Source organism: Drosophila elegans, unplaced genomic scaffold (assembly GCF_018152505.1).
Source record: "Drosophila elegans isolate 14027-0461.03 unplaced genomic scaffold, ASM1815250v1 contig_149, whole genome shotgun sequence".
Taxonomy (NCBI): domain Eukaryota; kingdom Metazoa; phylum Arthropoda; class Insecta; order Diptera; family Drosophilidae; genus Drosophila; species Drosophila elegans.
Genome location: NW_024545513.1, coordinates 2,293,876 through 2,306,179, shown reverse-complemented (window position 1 = coordinate 2,306,179; position 12,304 = coordinate 2,293,876).

Below are 12,304 nucleotides of genomic sequence, written 5' to 3'. Positions count from 1 at the left end.
TTTTTGGGTGTCTATTTTTACCACTTTTACCATCTTTATTTTTGGTAAGTTTTTGGTGGTAGAGTGGCTTACACAACCTCCTGCAGCTGCGCATCTCGATGATGCAGTTTTATGGCCCTGCTCCCTCTGCGAAACCAAAATAATCGATTGCCATTTTGCCAGAGTACCGGCTACAATCGACAATTCAATTTGATTCCATTTGATTGCATTTCCATATACCATTTACCATTAACTATTTACCATTACCATTCCGCATTCCGAATGCATTGCCATGAAAACAAAACAACCATGGATATTTATGAAAATTATCGCCAAGTCGTGACTTGACACTTTTCAGAATTAGCATATTCCTTAATTTTTAAATTAGTTTAAAATATGTTTGAATTCTGAAAAAAATGTTGCTGGTTTTTTTTATTAAGAAATAAAAGAGAAATAAGAGTAAATAAAAACACAATACAAACGTTTCTGATATAATTTAAATAATCTTATTTAAATTTTTGGAAAATATTTATAATATTAAGAATTGTAATGATAAATAATATTAATAGTAAGAATGTTAATAATGCATTTTTTTATTATGTTTAAATATATTAGGATATACAAAATAAATATCATTCTCTTTGTAACTTTTAATCTAGGAAAAAAAATGTTACAAAAGAGTTAATACAAGTAAATAAAAATAAATTATAGTAATAGTAAGAATATTAATAAAATTATTAACAAAATTAATAATGTACATTTTTGTATTATGTAAATTGTAAATTGAAATGTGAACAAAATCTTTCGAAAGAGATAAAAATAATTAACTTATGTATTTTATAAAAAGTATTTAAGCTTATTTGATAAAACACTTCAAGTTTATTTATTGATATAGAAAGCTTTTCTGTTATTTAGCATAATTTTTTAATGCAGGGTTTAAAAACTCTTTTAATTCCTGATAAAATTTACAGCACTTAGGAGTTCAAGCAAGTTCACTGAACTTTGTGTTCCGCCCAAATTCTATGGACTGTGGAACCTTTTAGCTTTTTAGATCCGCGAAACTGGGCCCAAAGGTTGGCCGCAGAATTTCCGCCCTGTCATGTTGGCCATGCACTTTGGCCGAAAGCCACTTGAAGATAACCCGAAGCAGAAACCTTCAGCCAAGCACAAAAGCTTGGAAAAGAAATAGAGAAGTAAAGAAACTGAAAATCGAATAACCGAATTCGAATACTGACCAACCGCAAGACAATGTCGCCGAACTGTGGTTAGCCACTAAGTCAGTTAGACAGTTTTGAGTTGTTCTTGACTGATCGATCATGATGATCGCCGTAGTGTTAATGATAATAATGGAAGAATGAAGATGAAGATGAAGATGTAGCCTTTATTTGACCTTCTCAAGTAGCTGAAACAGCAGCAGTTGCTCGTAGTGAACGACATTTTTGATAGTTTTCAGTGCGTGAGTGAATGGAATTCCAACTCATACGCTACAGTGGTCCGCAACATAAAATTCTTATTGGCTTACGAGTTATTGATTTACATAACCGTAAAAATATCAATATTTTTTCCAAATTTGTATATAATGATAATTAATTTGTATCCAATTTTATAATTTTGTTAAGTACTTTCAGAAACATTGTTCACATTGGATGATTTGCACTCTGTTATTAAAAGTACTTAAATATTTAAGTAATACAATGAAATTTGATAAACTTAAATGAAGTACCTATTAATATATGTTGTGCCATTTTTTTATTGGTTAGCATAATTATTACATGGTATTTATAACATTTTTCCTTAAAGAGACCACTGTGCTGGCAGTGTGAACCGGAAGCAAGTGTTCAATGCGACTCGATTCGATTGGATTCGATTCGCTTCGATTTGATTATGGGTTCGAGCATCGCTCTTTTATATGGTTTTTATAAATATTTTTTTTTGGTTTTTTGGCTTTTTGTATTGGGCCTCCGAAGCCGATGGAAATGCGTTACCTTCGGCGGCGGACTGTCGCCGCTGTGAAGGATAACCGGTAACCGGTTTTCAGTCTTTAGTTTTTAGTTTTTTTTTTTTTTTTTTTTTTTGCCCTGGGTTAACGACCAAGTAGCTGAAAAAATAACCAAAAAAAAAACAGAAAAAAAGAAGTGTGGAAGTGCAGGCAGACAGACATGCATGGCAGGCTACAAATTACGCATACGCCGCTTGGTACCGAACTCAACTGGAGCTGATGCAGCACCAGATACTGTATCTCGTCGATTGCAAAAGTATATGGCAAAGGCAGCAGAAATAGCTTAGGCTGAAGCCAAAACTAAAACTAAAACTCGAAAGGCAGAGCCAAAATCAGTCAGTCACTAAGCTGACTAAATTTACTAAAAGTTGCATGCGTTCGAAATCAGTTTAAGGTGAATTAGATTTTGACACACATACAGCGACAACGCTTTGCATAAATATGGTATAACAAAACAAAAAAAAAAATACAGAAATTATGAAATTAGTTTCAGTTGCTTGGGTCGTTCGCTTTTGCAAAAGGCAAACTCAAATGGAAAAGCTGCCAAATCGCAAATGACAACGAAATTAGCTTTAATGACCGGACCTCAGACTCTATTGTCTGACTCTGTATCGTTCTTGTTGTTGTCGCGGCAGTGCCACGCCCAATTTGGGCGTTTTCCATTTGCATACGAACCCATCTTTGAACCCCTTAATGCGAGACAATGCAAAGTATTCTCTAGTAAATGCTGCTTTATTTATTTAAGTATTTAAATTGTGGGTTTTTTTTTTGGTGCCCTATGTTTTATTTTTTACATATATTTAAATACTTGTGTGACTTGTTTGGTACTTACTTACAATAAATAAACAAATAGTTATAGATTTATTAAATTTATATTGTGTTGATAACTATCCTAGTTTAAAGAATTAGATTGCCTTTGTTCTTGAAATACACTTTAATCATTTTAGATTTCTTTGGCAAATAAGCATTTCTAAATTCATAACTTTTCTTGCAGAAATCCGATTTTAAAAAAGCGTGCCTTTAAAGATTTGTGGATTAATTTGCAAAGAAAAAGCTCTTCTAAATGTATGACTTAAATATTTAAAAATAAACCAAAACCAAGCATATAAACGTTATAAAACTTTATTTAATAACTTAAATAGTTATATTCAGCACAGCTTCAAGCTGCCATATCAGATTTTAAGAGCTGGCCAACCTGTGCGATTAATTCACCTTCTTGGGGGCCAAAAAGGGCCCTGAAAAACGACTATATGGTATGGAATGTTATGGTGTACCATTGGTGTCCCTGCCATTGAACAGCAATTCGTGGCGCATCAATTAATTGTGGCGTCGTTGACATCGCTTTAAATGGAACAACTTGGAGGCAGAGATGGTGAGGATGATGAAGATTCGAGAGGTGGAACGACAGTTCACTTTGCCCTGTGCCCAATGGTGCAATTAAATGTAAAGACATCACTGCCATTGTTCGATGTTTGTTGCTTGCTGCTTGTTGCCTGTTGCCATTCGAGTTTTAATGGCAGCCCATAGACAATAACAAGGTTGTGCGGAGTATTTTTCTCTGGCTTCTTCGTCTTCGTATTTGATTTAATTGCCAGCGTTTTTCGTCCATTACAGGAACTTAATTCTTCGATTTTATGAGTAATCCGCAAGCAAATGGCAGCCAAGACCCTGGACGTCAGCTACATGATGATCTACGGCCCGGACTTTGAACCGGATTGAAGTCTCACTCATATCAATCGTCACGTTCCACGTTCCCAAAACAGAAAAAGCCGAGCCTTGCATAAATTAGCGATTGCCAAAGTTGTTCAGTTGCTCAGTTTTCAGCCTTAGTTTCTCAGCCTCAGTTTCTCAGCCTCCGTCGGTGACTAATTGCAAACAATTACTAATATTAAGTACGAGTAGTTGTCCAACTGTTCAAATAATCAGAGCCCCAAAGTGCCCCAAATGCAAGCGGACAACTTGATTTCTGTCGTGAAAAGGAAGCTGTCACTTCGGGATTTCTTGGTAAATGTAATGGATGGAGTAATGGAATATCAGATGCTCTACAGGAAATGTTTTTAAAGAAAATAAAAAAGAAGATTAAAACTCTAGCTGGTAGTTGTACTCATACTACAGATATTATTCAAGAAATTAATAATTACAATTTATCTTTAGAATGTTGTAATATGGTTTAAAAGAGTTGGATCATCGAATGTCAAATTAGAACAGTCATCTGGCATTAAAAACTAGATAAGCTATTTTTTATTTACTTTTGAACAGTTTTTAAAGGACAACAAATTATTAAAAATTAAAATTGAAATTTATTAAAAATTGTAATATAAAAATTATATAATCAAAAAGCTAATTACAAATTTCAAAGGTGTATTACATGTAGAAATAGTTAACATAAAAATTACATTTTAATTACGTTTTTTAAAATATTAAGATGTATATGGTTTTGGAATTGGATTAAAAATAACGAAGATATGGACTAAAAGTAAAACCTACACTTTAGAAGAATAAAATTAATGATTTAGGTCACCGTTTCTTATATATTTTTCCTTTTAATGTTAAGTAACAGTTTGCAAGTGTTTTTATTTTGAAGGAAACTTAAAACATAAATATTTTGTGTTTTTATTTTGAAGAGTTTTGAGTAATTTTTTGAGTAATATGCAAAATAAAAATAGTTTCTAGCTTTTAATTATTCCTTTTCTTTAAAACTTTACTTTAAGAAATACTTTAAAAAATATGTTAATGAGAACTACGCCCTTAAAAGAAATACACATTTTTTTTTTGAAAAGAAACCTAGTTGAATTGAATGTCCGTAATTTGAGTGCAATATTAAAGCCAAATATCCATGGACAATATCAATATCCATAATCTCCAGCATGGTTTCCAACAGCCCAAATCCACCCGATTTTCTGCAAATCCACTTTGCCAATATGGATTTTTCCATATATATACATATATGCAAATATATTGGATGGGCAGATGCTGATGTCGGACTTTCGGCAGCCGATGAGCTCGTAAAATTTCGCATTATCCACTCAAACACTTTGCGAATTTGCGGCAGGGAAATGCACGTGTATTGGTATGAAAGGCAGACAAAATAAAAAAATCATAATGCATTTAAGCCAAGTTAACATGTTAACAACTCTGCGGCTGCGGCGGCTTTTGGTTTTGGCCATCATTTTCAGTTGATTGGCAAACCGAACGTGGTGGCCCAGCAATAAAAAAACTCAAAACTTTGAGTTACTCAGGCAGGGGGCGGAGGCGGCTGGAGGGCGTGGCAGCGTGTCAACGGGCGTGGTGTGAAAAAAGCAAAAAAATCAAAAAAAGCGGCAAAGGAAAGGCCACGACGGTGGTTTCATGATTTATCAGCGCTGTCTAGGTGACTTGTACCCCTTTAAAAAAAACCAAAAAAACATTACGTGATATCGATCAGGTTTTTTCCATCTTTGTTTAATAACTTTTTTTTTTGTGACACTAAAAGAGGTCAGCAAACAAGAATATTACTTACCACTCTTTAACGCCATGACTTGGCGTATATCAATCAGGCCTTCTGGCAGCTGTTGCCTAAATTTAGACTGTCTCTGTCTGGCTTTGATGGCAGTGATTGGCCGAAAATTAAAAATACACTGATGAACAAATTAATATGTAGGTAAAAATTCATTGAACTTTTTTAAAGCGCTACCTATCCAAATTCGAATTTTTGATTAAATGTCAGGCTTTTGATTGATTTGGTGATTTACCTACACTGATACAAAAATGGAAAAGTAATTAAATGTCTTTTGAACATTTTTTATTTAATTTATTTTATTTTTAAAATAAATATTAAATCATAATATAAAGTTCAATACCTAATGGCATGATTGAATATAATGTGGAAAATATTAGTTTTTAAATAATAAAACTATCGATAAAATTTAATTTTCAGATACTAAAATCAATCCCGCGAAAAGTCAAATGCAAAATTTAAGCACATTTACAATATGCTTATATATTTAAAACAACTTAAAGCTACAATGGATATTTTAATTGCTTACTTTTTACCAGTGTATATGAGTAACCGCTGCTGTAAATAATTAAATCCATGACTTGCGCTAACAAAAGTGGCGATTGTAAATGGGAGAGCAGCGCGAATTGGGTCATTAGTCTGGAAATCAAAATCCTGACAGGAAAGTCGAAAAGCAACGGCTGCCAATTACATAATTTTTCAACGAGATTTTCACAACAAGTGGTTGATTAAATTTGGATATATTTAGCTGGATGCCTGCAATAATATAAATACTTATTTTATGCTACAATTTTCAATTATAAATTATTTCAGTTGGATAAGCGACTTTTCTTAAATATTAGAACTATTTACGGAACACTGATAAAGAATTTGAAAGTTTTGTTTTTAGCTTTATTAAATATAATATTATAAAATTTTAAAAAATTATTCGTCTGAATATTTTTGAATTCATTTTAATATCTACAAATTTAAGTTATATTTAAACCACATTTAGCCACACTATTTAAAATCGAATATTTTCAAAATCTATTAACATATTTTAAATAAATCCAATAATTATATATATGTATTGTTTATATTATTATGATTAAATATTTAATTGAGTTCAATAGTCATATATTTTTTTTTACTTTTACATATGTTTGTTAGTGTAGATAAAAAACCAAATAATTCAAAAGCCTGTCATTTAATCTAAAATTCGAATTTGATATTAGTTAGCGCACTAATTAAATTCATTGCATTTCATATGTACACACAAATTAAATTAAAATTATCATAGAAATTAAATCAATGACTCGGCGAATACTGGCTTGAATAATAAGTTTCACACTTCTTGCAATGGGAATTAACAAATAAACTTTAACGTTTTTTTGTTGATGGCACTTTAAACGAGTTCTAAATTTTCAGGGCAGTGTATAGATCTTATTTGAGGATAAAATTTAACCCGAAGCTATTGCATTTTTTTTGTGTTGGCTCATTATGAGCCAAGTCAACTCTCGCCTTTATTTAATCCCAGAATTACCATATAAGAATAACGATCGGTCGAACCAGTTTGTCTTTGAAGATGCCAGATAGGCCATATCTTAGTGTATCTTTTTCAGTTTTCAGTCCGCCAATTAGCAGAAATTAACCTGAAGGACTTCTGATGGCCAGTGCATTGTTTGGACCAATCTATTCCAGCAAATTATGGCTTAGAGGCTAAACCAATTGTATAACAAGCGCTAAGAGGCTGCTAAGCCGAAATCAAATCGACCTGGGGCTAAAAAAAAGAATAAAAAATATATAAATTGCAGCAACTAGTTTGCTTCGAACATTTATGGCGCTATTTATTATGTTAATTTTCACTGTGCGAGCGGCGATTTCTCATAGACAAACGAATCAATTGGGAGATTAAATAAACGCAGAAAAAGTGCAAAGTTTATAAAATCGAAAAGTTGCCAAATATTTTGGATTCAATTTAAAATTTGGTCTATGACTATTTGAAAATTAAATTTAAATTTAAATCATATTTAAAATCTTATATTTTCCACATTTATTAAAATACTTTAATATGAATTAAATATTTAATTTAAATTATAAATGTACAATTCTGAGATATTTATTTTTACTATTCCTTTTTTAATCAGTGTTCGTTGTTTTTTATTTTTCTGTGTGTTTGGCTGATATATAGTATATGTTGCCAGGCAGCGAAACGAAGTCAAACGATTTGGCAAGGTTATTATTTATTGCACAAATATATGTGTTAATAACACACACAAATACGAATCGAGTTTCGAATATCTTGGCCTTTTTTTTCTGTCTCGCTTCTGACAATTGTCAATAAGCCCTAATTGTCGGAGATCGTAGTTCTACCGGGTACAATGTCAAGTGCCGATGGCTCATTAGCGATAAAGTGTGGTCACCGTTTCCGTTTTCGTTGCCCATTCCATTTTCATTTCCGCTTCCGGTTGCGGTTCAAATGAAAAGGGTTTTCCGCTGGAAAAATTGCCAGACATTATGCTAGATAAGCGAGAAAAAAATAACGATGACATCTACAAGTGAAGAAGTGTCAAAGAAATCAGTTAACAAGTTAAGTTGGCTCAGCCCCAAAAATATATTTAAAAAAATTATTTCCATTTGAAGGCTAAGCGCAAGATTGATCGGAATTTAAACACTTTTAACATATTCGGCTTATGTTGCATTTGAAGTGTTTATCACACGGTTTTGGCATGTTTTAAAACGTGATTTTGAGTGACTTGAAGTATTTAAAATATGTCTTTCCAACAGATGGCCATGCATGTTCAAATATAAACAATAACATTTCAAGGTACACATTTTTAGAATATTTTCGGTATCTTGATAAGATATTTTAGTGGAACAAGCAGGAACACTACCAATTAAGTAAATTAATAGAATATTTAAAACCATCTTGATATGATGATTAAAAGTTATTGAGTAGCTTTTTTTAGCTAAACTTAAATCTACATATGTTTGGATTTCCAAAAGGGATGATTTTTTTTTTTTTATAATTTAAGAAGCTCATGTATTCTAGTATGCTTTGCTATTATCTTCATCCTTGAACATCAAAGGTTCAACCTTTTAATGAATCTGACTCATCGCCCCATGAATGCCATGAATACAAGTGACTTACTAAATCAGATCGTAACGTGGCCATTAGATGGCTGAATTAAAAGCAGCCATCTGAGGGCAGTCGAAGCATTAAAGGGCACAACATTTGCACATAGTGGAACAATTATATCATTATGGTCTTGGCTTTGGGCTCGTTTTATGGGGCCTGCGGTTTTATATTTTTTTTCGGGAGTCACTAAGATATGTGTACTTAAACGTTCATGCACAGGGAAAAAAAAGAACAAAGCTTTTTAAAATAATGTTAACTAAATAATAAAAACTTATGTTTCCATTTCTTGTTGTTAGAAAAACTACTTTCCTTCATGAACTGTTTTGATAATTATTTTATTAATTATTAAATTTGATTAAAACATTTTAACATAAAATAAAGTATATAATTTTATTGAATTTAACCACATAATGTTATATCTTTATTTTTATACCCTTGCAGAGGGTATTATAATTTCAGTCAGAAGTTTGCAACGCAGTGAAGGAGACATCTCCGACCCTATAAAGTATATATATTCTTGATCAGCATCACTAGGCGAGTCGATCTAGCCATGTCCGTCTGTCCGTCCGTCTGTCCGTCCGTCTGTCCGTCTGTCCGTCTGTCCGTCTGTCCGTCCGTTTATATGCAAACTAGTCTCTCAGTTTTAAAGCTATCTGCATGAAACTTTCCCAAAAGCTGTCTTTCTATTGCAGGTAGTATATAAGTCGGAACGAGCCGGATCGGACGACTATAGCATATAGCTCCCATAGGAACAATCGGAAAAATAAATGAAAAAAAATTATAACTTTGCTGTTTTTTAATTTTTTGTTTAGTTCTTCGACATTTAGTAATGGTTAAATATTTCCGATTTACGGTTTAAATTTCATCAAAATCGGACGACTATAGCATATAGCTCCCATAGGAACAATCGGAAAAATAAATGAAAAAAAATTATAACTTTGCTGTTTTTTAATTTTTCGTTTAGTTCTTCGACATTTAGTAATGGTTAAATATTTCCGATTTACGGTTTAAATTTCATCAAAATCGGACGACTATAGCATATAGCTCCCATAGGAACAATCGGAAAAATAAATGAAAAAAAATTATAACTTTTCTGTTTTTTAATGTTTTGTTTAGTTCTTCGACATTTAGTAATGGTTAAATATTTTTGATTTACGGTTTAAATTTCATCAAAGTCGGACGACTATATCATATAGCTCCCATAGGAACAATCGGAGAAATAAATGAAAAAAAATTATAACTTTTCTGTTTTTTAATTTTTTGTTTAGTTCTTCGACATATGGCAATGTTTAATTATTTCAGAATTATGGTTTAAATTTTATCAAAATCGGACGTCTATATCATATAGCTCCCATAGAACTAATAAAAATATATAAAATAACTATCTAATAATTGAGCTGCAAATCATCATAGCTTCACTGTTTTTCAGTATATACTCAAGTAAATCGTAATTTAAATGTTTTCAAAAGTATTTAATTCATGCAATAGCTGCAAGGGTATATGAACTTCGGCTTGCCGAAGTTTGCTTTCTTTCTTGTTTGAATTACTATTAATTGCCACATATTTAAAATCAAAATATAATGGTTTTTGAAAATTTTACAAAGTTTTCAAAAGACTTTAACATCTAAAAACTAAAATACCTTTTCAGAAGCTAAGTTTAATTTTAATCTATAAACTTTTAAAGAAGTGTTTTAACTTTTAACTTTTTGATAAAAGAAGTAGAGTTTAATGTGTTTTTCATGAGTTTTTTGTCTTGATAGAATGCGCCCTTTAGTTTCAAGGCAGATTTATTAAGATGCTTGGTTAACAATAATTTGTTTTACCAAACAAATAATTGTTTCAAGTTATAAATTGGGTTGTTTCCCCAGTTAGTTGTGTGTTTTTATTTGTTTGCCTAAGTTAACCCCAAGAAAGGCACGCTTCAACAGTTGGAATTGCGTTGAAATGCTTATGTCATGCCGATCCAATCCCCCTGCTTTAACCCTATATGCCCCTGCCTTAACCCCCCAATCCCCGATCTCTGCGCACTTGAAAGGTTAAACGAGCGTAACGAGCCACCGCCGACGTTTTGCGGCTTGGACTTGTACTACCTACTTCCCACTACACTGAAGAGAATAGCAAAAATAAATATCTGACTATTGAATTCAACATTTTATTTTATTTTGCTTGATTTAGAATTAAAATATTATAATTAGTGTATAACAGTGTAGTGTAACATACAAAATGTTGATTATTTGATTTAATTGCATTTTGTTTAAGTTAAATATGGTTTTAATCAACGTCAAAGTGACATATAAAAGTCAAAAAGACACTGTCTTAAATTAAATGAAAAGTTTAAATGAAATTATCAGATATTAAAAAAAAGTCCCAAAAATAATTAAATTTTAATGAACTGTTTCATGCATCGAATATTTAATTTGAGAATGAAATACTTTACAAAGATTTACAAATGTTTTTCCCAGTGTACCTACTACCCGGCTTTAACCCATGTTTACCATTACGTCGTCGTCGTCCCAGATGCTGATGCCCAATCTCTCCCATTTATCTAATGGCTGATGCTAATTAACAGTCACGCATAAGTGCGACACCTGCATTTCGCTTTTCTACCATTTACATAAGGCCTGTATTTCAATCACCTTTCGGGCCGAAAGGGCTGAAAGGGCTGAAAGGGGTAAATAGTCAGTCAGTCGCCTTAGGTAATTAGCTAATGACTCCGATCTGTGTCTATTATATATTAAGTGCCTAATGTGCGGCTAATTGGGGCTTCTACTCCTGGGCAGGTGAGAACTCTGGCAATTGTGGCCTCTGTAGGCTCTAATGTTCTGGTCAGGCTTTAAATTGGATTTCTGGGCAAGTTCCAAACATAATTGTACCTCATAATAATTTGGCCTAGGGGGAAATTAAAGTCATTTTGATGTTTCTGGCATTTATTTATAGCTTCCTAAATAAAAGCTACTTAAGGCTAAGATTTAACATAAGTAAAACAATATTTTTGTTATATGGTCTTAACTAATAAAAATATATATTTGTATGTTCTTTGAAATTAATATAGTTTTTGGTTATTTTTTTAGTTTAGTTTAGTTTTTTGTGACTCGTAAATTGTTTGCTTAATTATGTTAGTTACATTTATAAAAGAAAGTACATAGTATATAACTTCTTTGCTTAAATCTCTTTAAAGGGCTATATAATTGAGTAATAAAAACTAGTTCCAACTGAAGGAGTAAACTAGTTTATGAATAAGGCACTAACCGCCCCCTAGTTAAGATATTGTTATATTTGCCTACGACAAAAATGCATTGAAGATATGCCACACTGATCAAGCGCCACAGACGATTGACCCATTGCACAATCGACAAAACGAGGGCGGAACTACACTCAAAAAAATGCATGAAATTCAACAACAAACAGCATTTAAACATAAGTATTAATTCGATACTAAATAATAATTTTTAGATTAATTTTTATTACCAAAGAGTGTAAAACTGTAGTCAAAGGTCTTATTTTTAAATGTTTTATCTTGATACTTTCATTATATTAATTTAATACTCATCTTATTGAGACATTTTCCATGCAACAATAGTTACGTTCCTCTGACTGATTTTTTTTTGGATGTAGTGGGAGGATCTCTCTGCCACGCCCACCGCCCACCGCCCAACTAACCGTGAACGAAAGGCTATACAAGCGATGCCAAAATGTTATATGAGCCAGTGGA